Raw genomic sequence first — 21,171 nt, 5'->3', positions numbered from 1 at the left:
ATGAAACTACTTTCATCGACAACATGTATTCAACAGGTCTCTGCGCCATTTGGCGTAATGGGTCAACTAGTATATAGTAAAAGCCAGTGTGATGTGTGTGGCTACAACTAGTCTGACTACACATCCTCATATAACATATCAAGGACACACCATCTTACCAGATTAACCATTCGACTTACCAATGCAGTGTGGGAAGAAAGAAGTATTGGGACTGCGTATCCAAGCAATTGATGCCATGGACTCCTTCGTACAACCTTGTAAGTGAAAAAGAAGTTGCAGTGTGCCTGTACAAAGAACTAGCGTAAGTTCAGTTACCTGCTTCTCGGAATTTTAGTTAGCCACTTATTGCAAAATTGTTCAATTACGTTGCTTGGCTTAATTTAGTTTGCTACTGATTAAATAATGCCATGGCCTGTTAATCCTATTATAGACTGCACCTATCTATGTGTTTGATACTTACTGTTAAGAATTACCTGTTTGCCTGAACTTAAATAGCCACTTGTTTGTTTAACTGCTTTGCTGCTGCAACAACGGGTTACAATGATGTTAATAACTACTTTTCAACATCGAACTGGAACTCTTTATTCCTTGGTTGTTTAACTGGTTTGCTGTTATAGCTCCCAGTTGAGATGTTTTGCTAACTTCAACTTTTCTGAATCCAATCAGAACTTTAATGGCAAAACAGGTTAGCCCAAGATCAAAGAGCGAGGTCCCCATGGACGTTGTATCATCCCACAACAGTGGCACCGGCCCAATCGTGCATTATGAATTGCCAACTGCTGATGCTCTAGAGGCTAAACTAGTGGTAGAAAGAGATTCTGCTTCTGCACTTAGGGATGAAGTTGACATGTTGAGGAAGCAAATAGCACAATCAGTAGCAATAATCAAGACAACCATTAAATATTTGGTGGATTTCAAAACGAAGCAAGCTGAGACTGACCACATTGTTAAGGTCCTGAAGGAAAAAAAGGAAATTAAATTCCCACTTGGTAAATCATAGGTGAAATGTTCTTTCTATCGTTGAATAACCTTTGTATTGTTTGTTCATGTAATCAATTAAACCATTTGTTTTAGAGATCATGTAATAATTGTTTTTTGTTTTTTGGTTTGTAATTTTATTTGAGCACAAGTCTGTATTAATTGATAAGACTCAGAGACATTTCATTTTGATTGATGTGCCAGACCTACAAATATGCCAATCGGGCTGAATGTGCATTCAGCAATAATAGTAGTATAGATGGACCATAAGTGGCATGCATCAAAAGGGTCAAGAAGCTGTAGTAGCTTGGCTAAAAAAAGATGCTGTTGTAGCAAAGAAAAGTACAGCGGCCTGGCTTATGTATGTTAGTTGATATTATTGATCCATATACTCTATAAGTGTTTATATGTCTATTAGTTCTGTACATTCTTGGTTGATTCACTCGGTATTTGAATCTTGATACATCAGTTGTGTACATATCCAAATGGGAGTAAAAATGCTGCGTGTGACATTTGAGTTGGACATGAAGTGTTCCAAATATTCGAATTCACCTTAAACTGGATTCTAGCTTCTGAATTTGAGTATCGGCATTTGTAAACCATATTCGTATATGATAGCGGAATATATCTTTGTCGTCCTTTTGAAGATATATATAAAAACACATAGAATGATTTATAAAGATTCGTATAGGAATACAAAATGGATTCGAATTTAGTTGCCAGGGTAAACGTGGATGCTTATTGTCCCAAAATTCGAAAGAAGCGGCAAAATGTCCACTCCCACGTCAGCTGCCTGAAGCCAAGTGTTTGGGAGATGGAAATTACTGTCTACCCATTACACGGACAATCCATCGGCCTGATTTCCACTACTCTAAATAGGGGTAGGATAGTAACTTCAATAAGATGTGACATGATCGCCTCTGAGCCCATTCCAACATGGTGGGCGCCAAACATGGGCGGCAAAACACATTTGATTCAAGCTCGTCCGAAAGACCTCTGTTTCTCCCTCCATTTGCTCATTCATACGCGGTGGGCGGCAAAAAAAACTCGACTCGGCCGAAATTGATATAGGCAAATATTTTCAATAGGGGCAGGTTTGTAACTTCACTCAGGCATGACACAACCACCCTACCTGTCAGCCCCGCTCATACACCGTGGGCGCCAACCACCCTCTCCTCGCCCGAAATCGCTCTGGGCAAATATTGGCGAGATGTGAGATTACCGACGTATCCCCAACCGACGAGACGTCCAAATTTTAAACGGGGGCTAAGTTCGTAACTTTCCCATATTTCAGACAGGCGCGTCCCAAAAACATGGTTCCCCGTACCTCTCCCTCCATTTTCCCATTCATACACCGTCCGCTCTAGAACACCATCCCCACACCAGCCTTCGTCCGCCACCCCATCCATCACCGCCGTCCTCCACCACATCCATCGCCGCCGTCCTCCACCACATCCATCGCCACCGTCCTCCACCATGCCGGAGCGCCTACCAAGACCGCGTTGTCCACTGCTAGAGATGGACATTTCTCATCCACGGCGACGGACCAAGAGCCTTGCATCACATCCTCTCGCTTCATCAGCGTCGTCGTCCTCTTTGCCGGAGCCGCTCACACGACCTTCTCTTCCACCGCAAAGGGACTTATCCTCCGATGCACCCGTCTACCATCGCAGATCTGCTTCAACGCCACCGACAGGCATCGCACCCCCGATGCCTACACGGCACCGCAAGAGAGGTGGTACTTCATATCTCCTCAACTTTTTGATCTCAACCAGAAAATAGATCTTAACTTGGTTACTCTACTTTCTTTTCAGCTCTTAGAATTTAGTTCTTAGTTCGAAGCAAACAATGGCTGCTAAATATCATTTCTCTTGTTTCCCCCTTTTATGATCACTATACGATCAGAATACGTGCTTCGTGTCATAATAGCACTGCTCGACCCATCAAGCTAAACAAGCTTAGTTGTTCAAATACGAATATGATATTATTAAAACATATTCGTTTAATTGGTCAGCTAATGTTCCTAAATTAGTTTCGAAAATGCATGTTTGCCGCTCGGGTGTGTATCTCTACAGGGTGCCCACGGTGGGCCGGCCCACCCTGGGATTTTGGGTCATCCCAGGCCCTGATTCCCCTCTACTCTGCTGCGCGCTTCCGATCTCTACTCGCGCCCAGCCGCCTGCCTCGCCGGCGACTTGCCGTCCCCGAACGACATGACTCTAGAAGAAGACGCCGGACTAACAGGAGGTTAGGAGCCGCTCACCCAACAGCGTCACCGCTGCCTGGGCGCGCCGCCGTGCCTAACTTCCCAGTCCGTTCAGGGCTCAGGCGTGCAGCACCCACTAAGCCAACCCGATTTATCCTGAGATAAGTCCTCAACATTCATCAGCCACTCCTCATCACCCATTTTCTAGTTGATTCATTACTCATTACGCAGGACTGTCATTAGGGTTTGTTGTGTGCTCAGAGCTACCTACACTTAATGGTTCAGATGTATTTCGGTAATCTTTAGTACCTGTAAAGTTCACAGGGTTTTCAAAATTCCGTCCCTAGGAACAGACACTAGTCATTTTGGATTGTTCGTCATAGTGACATTGACCCAGATTACTATTGGAAGCCAGGTTTGTTGAAAATTTTACTTGTCTTTCTTACTCATTCGATATAATATCCAATTATTCACGTCGATTAGTTGCAAACAATAAGTGCTAGAAAAACTTCTTGATTCAGATTTTGGACGGTCTCTTACTGCAGTTACAATTCTGCATACTTGTCCTAGTGAGCTCACTAGTAAATGATTGATTCACTACATCTATGCTTGCCTTGTCATATTTGTTGTCAATATTCTTTTAGGGTGGACCACTGAGGGAGTGCTAGATTATGGGGTGTCCGGACAGTCAGACTATGTCCTTTGGCCGGACTGTTGGACTATGAAGATACGAGATTGAAGACTTCATCCCATGTCCGGATGGGACTCTACTTGGCGTGGAAGGCAAGCTAGGAAATACGGATATGTATATATCCTCCTTTGTAACCAACCTTGTGTAACCCTAGCCCCCTCCGGTGCCTATATAAACCGGAGGGTTTTAGTCCGTAGGACAAGATACAATCATACCATATGCTAGCTTTTAGGGTTTAGCCTCTCTGATCTCGTGGTAGATCAACTCTTGTAATACTCCTATCATCAAGAACAATCAAGAAGGACGTAGGGTATTACCTCCATCAAGAGGGCCCGAACCTGGGTAAACATCGTGTCCCCTGCCTCCTGTTACCATCCGCCTTAGACGCATAGTTCGGGACCCCCTACCCGAGATCCGCCGGCTTTGACACTTACATTGGTGCTTTCATTGAGAGTTCCTCTGTGTCGTCATCATAAGGCTTGATGGCTCCTTCGATCATCGCTAGCGATGAGGTCCAGGGTGAGGCTTTCCTCCCCGGACAGATCTTCGTATTCGATGGCTTCGCAATGCGGGCCAATTCGCTTGGCCATCTGGAGCAGATCAAAAACTACACCCTTGGCCATCAGGTCAGATTTGGAAACTTGAACTACACGGCCGACATCCGCGGAGACATGATCTTCAACGGATTCGGGCCCATGTCGGACGCGCTGTACAGTCGCGACGAGCATGACGTAACTCTATCGTCGGACAATGTTCGGGAGATCGCATCCGCAACTACTTCGTCCATCAATTCGGAGCAAGTCGCACCATCCGAGAGCGGAGGGATGGACCCCGCCATGGAGGCCGCACTCTCAGTGGCGTTAGAGCCGGATACTGACTTCATTCCTTACGAGAGCCGTGTCGCCGAACCACTGGATTCATCTCCGACCATGGACTCTGAGCCGCTCATATCCGTGCCCGTCGAATCCGACTGGGCGCCGATCATGGAGTTCACCTCCATGGATATCTTTTAGCACTCACCTTTCAGAGATGTGCTAAATTCATTAAGGTATCTCTCCCTGTCACGGGAACCTTGGCCGAACTATGTCCGGCTAGAATGGGATGCGGACGACGAAGAAATTCGCTGCCCACCCACCACCCACTTAGTAGCCACTGTCGACGACTTAACCGACATGCTCGACTTCGACTCCGAAGACATCAACGGTATGGACAACGATGCAGGAGACAAACCAGAACCATCGTCCACAGGACGCTGGACCGCTACTTCATCACATGACGTATACATGGTGGATGCACCCAGAGAGGGCAATGGCGAAGAGACAGCGGAGGATGCACCCTCCAAGCAACCCAAGCGCCAACGTCAACGGCGCCGCTCTAAGTCCCGCCATAGCAACAACAACGATAATAACAGTCCACGTGACTCTGGAAGAAACGACAACTGCACCACCCCGGTGGCAGAACACGATCAAGATGCAAACTACACACATAGTACGGATCCGACGTCCGAACACGATGACGCCAAAGATAAGCCTCATCAATCCCCGTCTAGGGAAGAAAACAGTCCGGACGAAGATGCACACATCATCCCGGAAACGCACTTGGAGCAAGAAAACCTCCATAGAAGGCTTATTGCCACAGCGAGGAGCCTGAAGAAACAGAAGCAAAGGCTCAAGGTCGCACAAGATACCCTCAACAGCAAGTGGAACAAAGTAACGAAGTATGGTGGAAGTTACCATCAAAATAGCTATCCAAAGCGCCAACTATTACCGGAATTCGGCGATGAGGCCTCAGAGCCCATACAGCCGAAAGGTGATACGGCCAACTGGCCGGATCCACCACCCTGTGAACGCGATAGAGCGGCTAACAAAGTCATGCATAAGTCAATCACGTGAGAACTTGCGTCAAAAATCCGGCTTGACCAGATCTATCTATGGATCTAGGAAGCACGCTACGAAACACAACCAACGCCGAATACTACAACCGTCCGAACACCATGGCGCATCCCAATACAGGGGTTCTGCACACCCCTTATGTTTCACTGATGAGGTGCTGGATCACGAATTCCCAGAGGGATTCAAACCGGTGAACATAGAGGCGTACGACGGAACCACAGACCCTGGAGTCTGTATAGAGGACTTCATCCTCCATATACATATGGCTCGTGGAGACGATCTCCATGCCATTAAATACTTGCCCCTCAAGCTTAAAGGGCCAGCTAGGCACTGGCTGAAAAGCCTCCCCGAAAACTCAATTGGAAGTTGGGAGGAGCTCGAGGATGCTTTCCGGGCCAATTTCCAAGGGACTTATGTCCAACCTCCGGATGCAGACGATTTAAGTCATATAATCCAACAGTCCGGAGAGTCCACCCGAAAGCTCTGGAACAGGTTCCTCACTAAGAAGAAACAAATCGTCGACTGTCCGGATGCCGAAGCCTTAGCAGGTTTTAAACACAGCGTCCGAGACGAATGGCTCGCCAGACACCTCGGTCAAGAAAAAACAAGAACAATGGCATCCCTAACAAGCCTCATGACCCGCTTTTGTGTGGGCGAGGACAACTGGTTGGCCCATAGCAGCACGAGCGACCCAAGCACATCCGAAGTCAGGGATGGCAATGGTAAACCACGACGCAACAAAAACAAGCATCGAAATAAAGAAGGTAGCCCAGATAACACGTCGGTAAACGCCAGATTCAGGGGCTCCCGACCAGGTTAGCGGAAAAAGCCTTTCAAAGGCAGCAGAGAAGGACAATTTGGCCTAAACAAAATTCTAGACAAACTCTGTCAGATTCACGGCACCCAAGACAAACCTGCAAATCATACCCACAGAGAATGTTGGGTCTTCAAGGAGGCCGGTAAGCTAAACGCCGAATACAAAGGGGAAGAGACACCAAGCGAAGACGAGGATGAACCTCGCCAGCAAAACGCTGGAGGACAGAAAAAGTACCCACCAGAGGTTAAAACAGTAAACGTAATCCATGTGAAAAAGAGGAGAAGCAATCATGCACTCCGATGCACACATGCCATAGAGCCCGTCACCCCTAGGTTCAACCACTGGTTGGCATGCTCAATCACTTTTGATCGTCGGGATCACGTTGCAAATATCCGGCGCGAAGGACTGACGGCCTTGGTGCTAGACCCAATAGTAAATGGGTACCACTTCACACGGGTCCTCATGGACGGCAACAGTGACCTAAATCTGATATATCAGGACACAGTCCGCAAAATGGGGATAGACCCGACACAAATAAGCCACAATAATACTAACTTCAAGGGAGTAATACCAGGCCAAGAGGCCCGCTGTACGGGCTCTCTACCACTAGAGGTGGTATTCGGTTCTCCCGATAACTTCCGAAGTGAAATGTTAACTTTTCACATCGCTCCATTCCGAAGTGATTATCAAGAACTACTCGGAAGGGCGGCTTTCGCTCGTTTTAACAGAGTATCGCATTATGCTTTTCTCAAGCTCAAGATGCCCGGTCCACGTGGCATCATCACAGTTAGCGGAAATACCGAACGTTTTTTATGTACGGAAGAGGATGCGGCGGCTCTAGCAGCCGCAAACTAAGACGACCTCGCCAACCAGAAAAATGGAAGGTCGTCAAGACCACGGACACGGTTAGATAAACCCAACGTTCCATCATATATACATGAGATTGGTTTTCAAACCCTCATAAAATGACACCAGGGGCTTCCCGCGTGTAATCAGGGCCAGCCCGGCTCAACTTGGTTTCTCTTGAATTTCGATAGTTCATTGATAATAACCAACTCTTCTCTTTTTTGGCACGACAACCTTCACCTAAGTTCTTTCCTTTTGCATATGAAAATCGTGGTGCACCCATCCAGGACACGGCACAACGGAGACACAGGCGCAGACGTGCAGCAGGGACCCGCCCAAAGGTTTCTTTTTAGATTAAGACCCTGCATAAACCTTTTTTACTGTCTCTTGTTGCTTACATCCTACGGATACTCCACACAACCGAGAAGGATGCTGGCGTTATTGGCATGTGGCCACGCCAGGATTTTGCATGTACCTGGACACATGGGGTTTCTTATTAAGGGCATTGTTTAGCCTGGTATATGTTATAAAGACCGAACACCTTAGGGAGTGTCCGACGTCGCGAGTTTGGACCTATATGCATCAGCTCTGAATCATGTCTTTGGTCAAATGTTGGGTTTTCCCGGTCCCACGTTTTGGTACCTTACGTTCCGTTATATCGGCTAAGGTAGCACTGGGAGAACTACTGCGATTGTGCCCTGGTTCATCCGGATGAGCACCTCAGTAGAGAAAGTCGAAAACTGACTGTCATGATATAGCGAGAGACTGGTCAACCACTTGATGACTCATCGGAATCTTCGGGATTCCTCCACATTAATGAAGGGCCATTTCCCGGCCACGTACGTACGCACCCCGTATTCGGAGGAGCGCAGAAGTACCAGGGGCTACATAGTAGCCCCACTGCCAAACTCCTATGGCTAAGTGAAAGTGTTAAAAAGCAATATAGTCCGATATCCTAGTTCACTATGCTATCACCTCCTTAACGGTCCAAGATGTTGGATCAAGTGTGAATATGCATCTTTTGCGAACACCCCTGCATTATATGCGTGGGGGCGGAAGCCGACGACTGCAAACTTTCAGGTTATACACATATATACATAAACGGCCGCACAGGAGGCACCATAGTACTTTCAGGCAAAAGTATAAATACAGCCTTGACAATTCAATAAAACATTGTTTTTACAATGGGAATACATGTCACTTGAACATAACATTCTTTGAGCACTGAGCCTCTATCGAATGAGCGCCTTCAAGAACTTCTTCAAAGTAGTGCTCGGCGGCCGCTCGGCCTATGGACGAACCCTGTGTCGCAACAGTGGTGGCCTCCATCTCTGCCCAGTATGTCTTGACACGGGCAAAGGCCATCCGCGCACCCTCTATGCACGCCGATCTCTTTACAGCATCGATGCGTGGCACAACACCAAGGAATTGTTGCACTAAGCTAAAGTAGCTATTCGGCCTTGGCCCTCCCGGCCACAGGTGATCCACAACGGACCTCATGGAAAGTCCAGACAACCTATGGAGCTCGGCCCACTCGGCCAATCGCTCATTCAACAGCAGCAGCCGGACTGGAGCGTGGAACTGTGACCAGACCAGCTTTTCCACTTCGGGACCTTTCTGATCCTTGAAGTACTCGACCACATGAGCAGCACTTGCAGCCAAATCCATGTACGCATCCGCAGAACTCCATAGCCGGTCCAGAGGAGCATACTTCGGATCTCCGAACTTAGTCCGCAACAAGAAGGGATTCCCAGACACAATATCTGCAGCTTGGTTCAGCTCCTCCTTCGTCGCTCTAATTTTGGAGCGGGCTTCCTTGGCAGCCACCCGGGCCTTCTCCAGGCCCGTCGCCTTCGCCCGGTTCTCTTCTTCAAGAAGCTGGTAATGGTCAGCGGCATCTTTTAACTCTATAACCATCTTGGCTATTTTTTCCTTGATCTCACAATGCGCGGCCTGTTCGGCCCTTAATTCTTCGGCCACCTTTAAAGCGGCCGCATTGCTACTCCTTGCTTGCTCCTTGGCTCGAGCAAGCTCCGCCCGAAGGGTCTCTACGATGGCAGCTCCATCTGTAGTCACAATACATTAAAGATACTGGCATCATGCTACTCTTATTATGTGACGACCACCAGAAAAATCACTCACCCTGTGCCTCATCAAGCCGCTTGTTGACAAGCACGATGTCGGCATCTGCCGCATCTAGTTGCCGCTTTAGCTCGGCAAACCCATCAGTCCGGCTAGCCACCGGAGCTTCAGCCACCTGCACATAAAGGCGGTCTGGTTGTTACCTGGGACTATGATCCTCTGTTTGCCGCTGTTTTCAACGACAACCAGAGTCTCAGGGCCTACTATCTGCATAGGGCATATCTAACATATGCGGTACTGTTAAAAACATACACTAGTTCACGTACCTCGAAGCCTTTCACCAGACTCATAAAGGCTTCATGCAAACCGCTTTCAGCGGATGAAATCCTTTCAATTACCGTACCCATTAGCGTACGATGCGCTTCCGAGACGGCGGCTTGCCCCAGAAGATCCTTCAGCACGTCCGACCGCACACTGTACGGACCCTTGTTGTTGCTCTCCTTAGGAGCCGGATACTGGGGACTCCGGGCAGCCAAAGGGTTATCCTCTGGCCCTAGTGGATCTGGAGATACCCTTTACAATGATACTTCAAGGTCGCCCGCTTCTTGAGCCGGGGTGTCCGGGGGAGGCGTTTCGCTCTCCATCTTCTCCAGAAGAAGATCCCTCGAAGATGAGCTCTGTTGAGAAGTGTTGCAATCCGGACTACAATTTATAAGCATCGGTTATTATCTTCGGAAGTAAGGTAGGATGTTTTCACTATTAAGTACTTTTCGATCACTTATAGCTTGGTAGAGGGCTCATCCCCACGCGGACATTGTGCGGCAAGAATACCCTCCGAGGTAGGACCCTCCGCCGGAGATTTCTTCTCCTGTTTGGAAACCTTAGTTTCCGGATCTTCAGAGGTAGTCCTCTTCCTTCCCCGGGGAGAGAGAATGTCAGATTCTTCCCCTTGGTTATCCTCCCTCGCGGAGGCGCTCATTCCCTCGGTTGGAATAAATAGCGAAGGAGGCCCGCTTTCGCCCTCTTCCCCCCCCCTTCATCTTCCTTTGAGGGCACCAGATAAGGTGCTGGCTCAAGCATTTTTTCCAGCATCGGATTGTCCAAGCCCTCAGGAAGGGGGGCCGAACACCGGATCATCTTCGCCTTTGTTATCCAGTCCTGGTCAAAGTGCGATTCTTCAGAATGATGTCATGATAAATAAAAGGACAGTGTGTTCGGCCATGAGATTACTTACTTGGGCAGCGGGGCGGTTGCAGCTCAGGCCCACGTCCTCGGTGGTGTCCGGACACTCTATTTGAGGTCCGAAGAATGATTTGTACATCTCATCGTGTGTCATGCCGAGGAAATGCTGAATAGTACGCGGTCCTTCCGGGTTGAATTCCCACATGCGGAGGGGCCGGTGTTTGCAAGGTTGGACTCGACGAACCAACATAACTTGCATTACCATAACCATACTTAAATCTTCCTCGAAGAGATCTCGGATACGGCTCTGCAGCATTGGCACGTCCTTGGCTGGACCCCAGCTCAGCCCCCTATGATCCATGACATCAGTTGTGGTGGGGGCCCGAGCAAAAGGTAGGGGAAACTACCCACTTGGCACTTCGGGGAGTTGTGATGTAGAACCACTCCCGCTGCCACAATCCGGATACCTCTGGGAAGGAACCCTCTGGCCATGGAGCGTCTGCGATTTTGCCTATCAAAGCACCTCCGCACGCTGCGTGCTGCCCCTCGATCATCTTCGGCTTCATATCGAAGGTCTTGAGCTACAGGCTGAAGTGAGGGGTAATGCGGAGGAAGGCCTCACATACGACAATAAAAGACGAGATGTGAAGAAGGGAATCCAGGGCCAAATCATGAAAATCCAGCCCATAATAGAACATAAGACCCCTAACAAAGGGATCCAGAGCGAGGCCTAGTCCTCGGAGGAAGTGGTAGATGAACACAATGCTCTCATTGTGTTCAGGAGTAGGGATGACCTGCCCTCGGGCAGGCAGCCTGTGCGAAATTTCGGCGGTCAGATATCTGGCCTCTCTCAACTTCTTGATGTGCTCCTCTATGACGGAGGAAGGCATCCACCGACCGTGAAGGTTGGATCCGGACATAGTTGAAGGTCCGAAGCACCTGACCTAAGCTTTGGGTGTTAGAACTCGAGGCGGGGGAAGGATTCAATTGAATGCGGGAGGGAAAAAAGAAAAAGCCTTGTCCCCTTTATAAAGAGGGTGAATATCAGGCGTCGTCCTCATGGCCGTTTGAGACTTACCTAAGATCTAGGAGTCATACCAATAGGCACGGTTGGGTTACCCATGTCTGTATTGATGAGAATCCCGTGATAAGGGGAACACGATCTCTGCTTTGACAAGACGTGTCGAGGAAACCGCCTCGCGTTATGTGCGAGGCTGGTTAAAGAAAAACGGTCCAAATAATGACCGGGCCGTGGCGTGATATCATGCTGTCAAAACGTGTCAGCAGATTAGATTTGTGGAAATATTATTCTCTCTACGGTGGTATGTGGAACTTATTTTGCATGGTCGGACACTATTCTCATATTCAAACTCTTCCATGGTGTATTCGGAGGAGGAACCCCCCTTGCAATGCCGAAGACAATACTGCGCGCCGAACTCATCGTCATTGAAGCCTGGTTCAGGGGCTTGATGACCCACAAGTATAGAGGATCTATCTTAGTCCTTTCGATAAGTAAGAGTGTCGAACCCAACAAGGAGCAGAAGGAAATGATAAGCGGTTTCCAGCAAGGTATTCTCTGCAAGTACTGAAATCAGTGGTAACAGATAGTTTTGTGATAGGATAGTTTGTAACGAGCAACAAGTAACAAAAGTAAATAAAGTGCAGCAAGATAGCCCAATCCTTTTGTAGCAAAGGACAAGCCTGGACAAACTCTTATATGATGTAAAGCACTCCCGAGGACACATGGGAATATCGTCAAGCTAGTTTTCATCACGCTCATATGATTCGCGTTCGGTACTTTGATAATTTGGTATGTGGGTGGACCGGTGCTTGGGTGCTACCCTTACTTGGACAAGCATCCCACTTATGATTAACCTCTATTGCAAGCATCCGCAAATACAACAAAAGTATTAAGGTAAACCTAACCATAGCATGAAACATATGGATCCAAATCAGCCCCTTATGAAGCAACGCATAAACTAGGGTTTAAGCTTCTGTCACTCTAGCAACCCATCATCTACTTATTACTTCCCAATGACTTCCTCTAGGCCCAAACAATGATGAAGTGTCATGTAGTCGACGTTCACATAACACCACTAGAGGAGAGACAACATACATCTCATCAAAATATTGAACGAATACCAAATTCACATGACTACTAATAGCAAGACTTCTCCCATGTCCTCAAGAACAAAAGTAACTACTCACAAAGCATAAACATGTTCATAATCAGAGGGGTATTAATGTGCATATAGGATCTGAACATATGATCTTCCACCAATTAAACCAACTAGCATCAACTACAAGGAGTAATTAACACTACTAGCAACCTACTAGCACCAATCCCGGACTTGGAGACAAGAATTGGGTACAAGAGATGAACTAGGGTTTTGAGATGAGATGGTGCTGATGAAGATGTTGATGGAGATTTCCCTCTCCCGATGAGAGGAGCGTTGGTGATGACAATGGCGATGATTTCCCCCTTCGGGAGGGAAGTTTCCCCGGCAGAACAACCCCGCCAGAACCCTAGATTGGTTCCGCCAAGGTTCCGCCTCGTGGCGGTGGAGTTTTGTCCGAGAAGATGGCTTATGATTATTTTCCCATCGTAAGAGTCCATATAGCAGAAGATGGTCACCGGAGGGCCACCAGGGGGCCCACGAGGTAGGGGGCGCGCCCAGGGGGTAGGGCGCGCCCCCACCCTCGTGGGCAGGGTGTGGCCCCCCTGGTGAAGTTCTTGCGCTCAATGTTTTTTATATATTTGGAAAACATCATCCGTGAAGTTTCAGGACTTTTGGAGCTGTGCAGAATAGGTCTCTAATATTTCCTCCTTTTCCAGCCAGAATCCCAACTGCTGGCATTCTCCCTCTTTATGTAAACCTTGTAAAATAAGAGAGAATAGGCATAAGTATTGTGACATAATGTGTAATAACAGCCCATAATGCAATAAATATTGATATAAAAGCATGATGCAAAATGGACGTATCAACTCCCCCAAGCTTAGACCTCGCTTGTCCTCAAGCGAAAAGCCGAAATCGAAAAATATATGCCCACATGTTTAGAGATGAAGGTGTCGATAAAAATAAAATACGGACATGAGGGCATCATGATCAATCTTAGAACAGCAACTTATATAATTCTTGTCATATGATATCTTATGCTAGAGTAATAATTCAATCACAATATCAAGTATGAATCGTAAACTTCATTGAAAACTAACAAACTATAATCTCAGTCATTGAGGCAATTGCAATTTATCATAACATAGGAAAGAGTCAATGTATAAAAGATTTTTAGCAAGTCCACATACTCAACTATCATATAGTCTTTCACAATTGCCGACACTCACACAATACTTATGGGTATGGAGTTTTAATCGGACACAGAGAAAGATAGGGGCTTATAGTTTTGCCTCCCAACGTTTTACCTCAAGGGTAATGTCAAAATTAATAGTTCATGAAAACCCACATCCAATTAGCCATATATACCAGGATATTTCCAACATATTGTGCTTGCCAAAGGATAAAATGTAAAAAGGAAGGGTGAAGATCATCTTGACTCTTTTGCAGTATAGGAGATAAAAGTAAAAGATAGGCCCTTCGCAGACGGAAGCAGAGGTTGTCATGCGCTTTTATGGTTGGATGCACAAAATCCTAATGTGAAAGAACATCACTTTATATTGCCACTTGTGATATGGACCTTTATTATGCAGTCTGTCGCTTTTATTACTTCCATATCTCACGATTGTATAAAGCTTATTTCTTCCACACCAATCAATCATACATTTTTAGAGAGCAATTTTTATTGCTTGCACCGATGACAACTTACTTGGCGGATCTTACTCAATCCATAGGTAGGTATGGTGGACTCTCATGGCAAAACTGGTTTAAGGGTATTTGGAAGCACAAGTAGTATCTCTACTTGGTGCAATGAATTTGGCTAGCATGAGTGAGAAAGGCAAGCTCAACATGTTGGAGGATCCAAGAAAATATAATTTATCTCAGATGTAAGAAAGCATAACCCATTACATTGTCTTCCTTGTCCAATGTCAACTCTTTAGCATGTCATATTTTAATGAGTGCTCACAATCATAAAAGATGTCCAAGATAGTATATTTATATGTGAAGACCTCTCTTTCTTTATTACTTCCTCTTAATTGCAACGATGACCAAAACTATGTTTGTTAACCCTCAATAACTTTTATTCATCATACTCTTTCTATGTGAGCTCATTACTATCCATAAGAGTCACATAATCTCTTTGTTTATTTTTTATTTCTTTCTCTTTTATTTTATTCAGTTAGGATCATGGCAAAATAATCAAGCCCTTGACTCAACACTAATGATAGAGGCAAAGGTGTCCCGTCTTTCGATGAGATGGTGGATTTCGCTTTGGTGGAAGTTGACTTTGACGATCCGACTACGAACGTGCGAGGACGTCGCGCCTTAGCAATCGCTAAACCAACTCCGAGAGGTTATTGACCACGCCGGAGCACGATCAACCTGACCACGAGGGTCTGTTTCCTGCGAGCAAACGAAGAACAAGCAAGAAACTAAGATTGCAATCTGGATATTGCGAATATAAGATGAAAGCTTTATTGATCAAGGTGGGGTTCTGTGACGCCTTTGTCTGGTCGTTGAACACAAACGAAGTACGCGAAGTTGCAGCTATGGCGAACTTTTAATCTAAACAAAACCCAAAGTCTAAACGATGCCCTAAGGGCTGTATATATGGAGGAAGAGGGGGGAATTTCGTGGCCCTTGGTGGAGGGGTCCGAAATCAACCATATCTCTTGTTTCCCCAGACATACGGACTCTAAAAATAGCCTATACTTATGTATTTCGAAATTACATGGGCCTGGCCCAATAATAAGGTGACGCAGCACCTAAAATAGCCTCGGGACGAAATTTATGAAGTGGCATCTTGTATATTTCGTCCAAGGCTTCATGCACCCATTATGATGGCTTCAAAGTCCTGAAATCATCACTTGTAACTCCGTTCTTGTTCCCCTTGCGCATGCCATCATCTCCATGCTTGTTCTTGCTCCAATGTTCATCCTTCTCCAAGCTAGGCCCTTCATTTGTAAGCAAAACAAATGTATCCAATTTAGGCAGCATCATATTCTCATGAACATTAGAATCATTACCAAGAAACGAAAGTACCTGGTAATTTAGTTGGCGTGCACGAGCTCTAGTAATTGGTCCAGTATGTATAGCAGCAGGGGCTGTGGGTGTAACAATTGTATTGATGTCCTCATCAGCACACAAGTGATATTATTTGTCGTCGTTGTAAGGGAGGAGGTCATTATGCGAGAGAATGCAAATCTCCGCGTGTGATGATTGCTACCGCGGATGGTGGATATGAGTCCGCTAGTGACTATGATGAGGAGACTTTGGCTCTTATTACATGTGAAGAACATGGTGGAGATGATTCTGATCATGAGACGCAATACATGGCTCCTGAAGACGCTGACAGGTATGAATGTTTAGTTGCTCAACGTGTTTTGAGTGTGCAGGTCACACAAGCTGAGCAAAATCAGAGGCACAATTTGTTCCATACCAAGGGAGTTGTGAAGGAACGTTCTGTGCGCGTCATAATAGACGGAGGGAGCTGCAACAACTTGGCTAGCATGGAGATGGTGGAGAAGCTTTCTCTCACCACAAGACCACATCCACATCCTTACTACATCCAATGGTTCAACAACAGCGGCAAGGTTAAGGTAACACGTACTGTTTGTGTGCATTTTAGTATCTCTACATATGCTGATTATGTTGATTGTGATGTGGTACCTATGCAAGCATGTTCCTTATTACTTGGTAGACCATGGCAATTTGATAAAAATTATGTACACCATGGTAGAAACAATCACTATACTCTTGTTCATAAGGATAAAAATATTACTTTGCTTCCTATGACTCCTGATTCCATTTTGAAAGATGATATTAATAGAGCTAATAAAGCACAACAGGAGAAGAATAAGAGTGAAAATCAGATTGTGGCAAAAGAATTTGAGCAACAAATGAAGCCTAATAATAAACCATCTAGTGTTGCTTCTGAAATTAAATTGAAAAGTGCATGTTTATTTGCCACCAAATCTGATATTGATGAGCTAGATTTTAGCAAATCTATTTGCTATGCTTTTGTGTGCAAAGAGGCATTATTTTCATTCGAGGACGTGCCTTCCTCTTTGCCTCCTGCTGTCACTAACATTTTGCAGGAGTTCGCTGACGTTTTTCCACAAGACGTGCCACCGGGATTACCGCCTATTCGAGGGATTGAGCATCAGATTGACTTAATTCCCGGTGCTTCACTGCCAAACCGTGCACCATACCGTACCAATCCAGAGGAGACGAAGGAGATTATGCGTCAAGTACAAGAGCTTCTCGACAAAGGTTATATACGCGAATCCCTTAGTCCTTGTGCTGTTCCTATTATTCTAGTGCCGAAAAAGGATGGTACATCACGTATGTGTGTTGATTGCAGAGGCATTAATAATATTACTATTCGTTATCGTCATCCTATTCCTAGGCTAGATGATATGTGATAGAGGCAGAGGTGTCCCGTCTTTCGATGAGATGGTGGATTTCGCTTTGATGGAAGTCGACTTTGACGATCCGACTACGAACGTGCGAGGACGTCGCGCCTTAGCAATCGCTAAACCAACTCCGAGAGGTTATTGACCACGCCGGAGCACGATCAACCTGACCACGAGGGTCTGTTTCCTGCGAGCAAACGAAGAACAAGCAAGAAACTAAGATTGCAATCTGGATATTGCGAATATAAGATGAAAGCTTTATTGATCAAGGTGGGGTTCTGTGACGCCTTTGTCTGGTCGTTGAACACAAACGAAGTACGCGAAGTTGCAGCTATGGCGAACTTTTAATCTAAACAAAACCCAAAGTCTAAACGATGCCCTAAGGGCTGTATATATGGAGGAAGAGGGGGGAATTTCGTGGCCCTTGGTGGAGGGGTCCGAAATCAACCCTATCTCTTGTTTCCCCACACGTACGGACTCTAAAAATAGCCTATACTTATGTATTTCGAAATTACATGGGCCTGGCCCAATAATAAGGTGACGCAGCACCTAAAATAGCCTCGGGACGAAATTTATGAAGTGGCATCTTGTATATTTCGTCCAAGGCTTCATGCACCCATTATGGTGGCCTCAAAGTCCTGAAATCATCACTTGTAACTCCGTTCTTGTTCCCCTTGCGCATGCCATCATCTCCATGCTTGTTCTTGCTCCAATGTTCATCCTTCTCCAAGCTAGGCCCTTCATTTGTAAGCAAAACAAATGTATCCAATTTAGGCAGCATCATATTCTCATGAACATTAGAATCATTACCAAGAAACGAAAGTACCTGGTAATTTAGTTGGCGTGCACGAGCTCTAGTAATTGGTCCAGTATGTATTGCAGCAGGGGCTGTGGGTGTAACAATTGTATTGATGTCCTCATCATCCTCCCCTTCTTGAAATGAAGTCGTCCTCGACGGAAGTTCATCTTCCTCACCCAAATAAGGCTTCAAATCTGCAATGTTAAAAGTGGGACTAACCCCAAAATCTGCAGGCAGCTCAAGTTTATATGCATTATCATTTATTTTCTCTAACACCTTAAAGGGACCATCAGCACGTGGCATTAGCTTTGATTTGCGCAAATCAGGAAATCTATCCTTACGCAAATGTAACCAAACAAGATCTCCAGGTGCAAACACAACATGTTTTCTACCCTTATCTCCAGCAAGTTTATATTTAGCATTCATACGCTCAATGTTTTCCTTAGTTAACTCATGCATTTTTAAAATCAATTCATCATGTTGTTTAGCATCAAAATTAACCTTCTCCGAAGATGGAAGAGGCAACAAATCAATAGGTGCACGAGGTAGGAAACCATACACAACTTCAAAAGGGCACATCTTAGTAGTAGAATGCAATGAACGATTATAAGCAAATTCAATATGAGGCAAGCATTCCTCCCACATTTTCTTATTATTCTTCAAAACAGCCCTAAGCATAGTAGACAACGTTCTATTGACTACTTCAGTTTGTCCATCAGTTTGGGGGTGACAAGTAGTACTAAAAAGCAGTTTAGTCCCCAACTTAGCCCATAAACATCTCCAAAAGTGGCTAAGAAATTTAGTATCACGATCTGAAACAATAGTATTTGGCACACCATGCAAGCGAATAATTTCACGAAAGAACAAATCAGCAACATTAACAGCATCATCGCTTTTATGACATGGTATAAAGTGTGCCATTTTTGAGAATCTATCCACGACAACAAATATGCTATCCCTCCCCTTCTTTGTTCGAGGTAAACCTAAAACAAAGTCCATAGATATATCCTCCCAAGGAACACTAGGTACAGGCAAAGGCATATATAAACCATGAGGATTGAGTCGTGACTTAGCTTTTTGACATGTAGTGCAGCGAGCAATAAGACGCTCAACATCCCGTCTCATCTTTGGCCAAAAGAAATGTGTAGCAAGTACGTCCTCCGTCTTCTTCACGCCAAAGTGTCCCATTAATCCTCCTCCATGCGCCTCCTGCAACAACAAAAGACGAACGGAGCTAGCTGGAATGCATAGCTTGTTAGCACGAAACACAAATCCATCGTTAACGACAAACTTGTTCCACATTCTTCCTTCTTTACAATTCTGCATTACATCTTTAAAATCAGCATCATGCACATATTGATCTTTGATGGTCTCCAAACCAAATATTTTGAAGTCAAGTTGTGAAAGCATAGTATAGCGACGAGACAATGCATCAGCAATAACATTTTCTTTTCCCTTCTTGTGTTTAATGACATAAGGGAAAGTCTCAATGAATTCAACCCATTTAGCATGTCTACGATTCAGTTTAGCTTGACTTTTAATATGTTTCAAAGATTCATGATCAGAATGTATAACAAATTCTTTGGGCCATAAATAATGTTGACATGTTTCTAAAGTCCGAAAAGAGCATATAATTCTTTATCATAAGTAGAATAATTCAGACTAGGCCCACTCAATTTTTCAGAAAAGTATGCAACAGGTTTGCCATCTTGTAATAACACACCTCCTAATCCAATTCCACTAGCATCACATTCAAGCTCAAAAGTCTTATTAAAATCAGGAAGTTGGAGTAAAGGAGCATGTGTCAACTTATCTTTCAATACCGTGAAGGCTTCTTCCTGTGCGGTACCCCAAACAAAAGGCACATCCTTCTTTGTAAGCTCGTTGAGAGGTGCAGCAATGGTGCTGAAATCTCTCACAAAACGCCTATAGAATCCAGCGAGGCCAAGAAAACTCCTCACCTGTGTGACCGTTTTGGGCTGCGGCCAACTCTCAATAGCTTCAATCTTGGCTTTGTCAACTTCAATTCCCTGTGGAGTAACAACATAGCCAAGAAAAGATACTCGGTCGGTGCAAAAGGTGCACTTCCCAAGGTTACCAAACAAACGTGCATCACGTAGAGCAATAAAAACAGCACGTAAATGTTCCAAATGTTCTTCCAAAGATCTGCTATAAATCAGTATATCATCAAAATAGACTACCACAAATTGTCCAATGAAAGCACGTAAAACTTCGTTCATTAATCTCATGAAAGTACTAGGTGCATTAGTTAACCCAAAAGGCATGACTAACCACTCATATAATCCAAACTTAGTTTTAAATGCTGTTTTCCATTCATCTCCCAATTTCATACGAATTTGATGGTAGCCACTACGCAAATCAACTTTGGAGAATATTGTAGAGCCACTCAATTCATCAAGCATATCATCTAGCCTAGGAATAGGATGACGATAACGAATAGTAATATTATTAATGCCTCTACAATCAACACACATACGTGATGTACCATCCTTTTTAGGCACTAGAATAATAGGAACAGCACAAGGACTAAGGGATTCGCGTATATAACCTTTGTCGAGAAGCTCTTGTACTTGACGCATAATCTCCTTCGTCTCCTCTGGATTGGTACGGTATGGTGCACGGTTTGGCAGTGAAGCACCGGGAATTAAGTCAATCTGATGCTCAATCCCTCGAATAGGCGGTAATCCCGGTGGCACGTCTTGTGGAAAGACATCAGCGAACTCCTGCAAAATGTTAGTGACAGCAGGAGGCAAAGAGGAAGGCACGTCCTCGAATGAAAATAATGCCTCTATGCACACAAAAGCATAGCAAACAGATTTGCTGAAATCTAGCTCATCAATATCAGATTTGGTGGCAAATAAACATGCACTTTTCAATTTAATTTCAGAAGCAACACTAGATGGTTTATTATTAGGCTTCATTTGTTGCTCAAATTCTTTTGCCGCAATCTGATTTGCACTCTTATTCGTCTCCTGTTTTGCTTTATTAGCTCTATTAATATCATCTTTCAAAATGGAATCAGGAGTCATAGGAAGCAAAGTAATATTTTTATCCTTATGAACAAGAGTATAGTGATTGTTTCTACCATGGTGTACAGAATTTTTATCAAATTGCCATGGTCTACC

This window comes from Triticum dicoccoides, chromosome 5A (genome assembly GCF_002162155.2).
Source record: "Triticum dicoccoides isolate Atlit2015 ecotype Zavitan chromosome 5A, WEW_v2.0, whole genome shotgun sequence".
NCBI classification, from domain to species: Eukaryota; Viridiplantae; Streptophyta; class Magnoliopsida; order Poales; family Poaceae; genus Triticum; species Triticum dicoccoides.
This window is presented reverse-complemented; position numbering follows the sequence as displayed.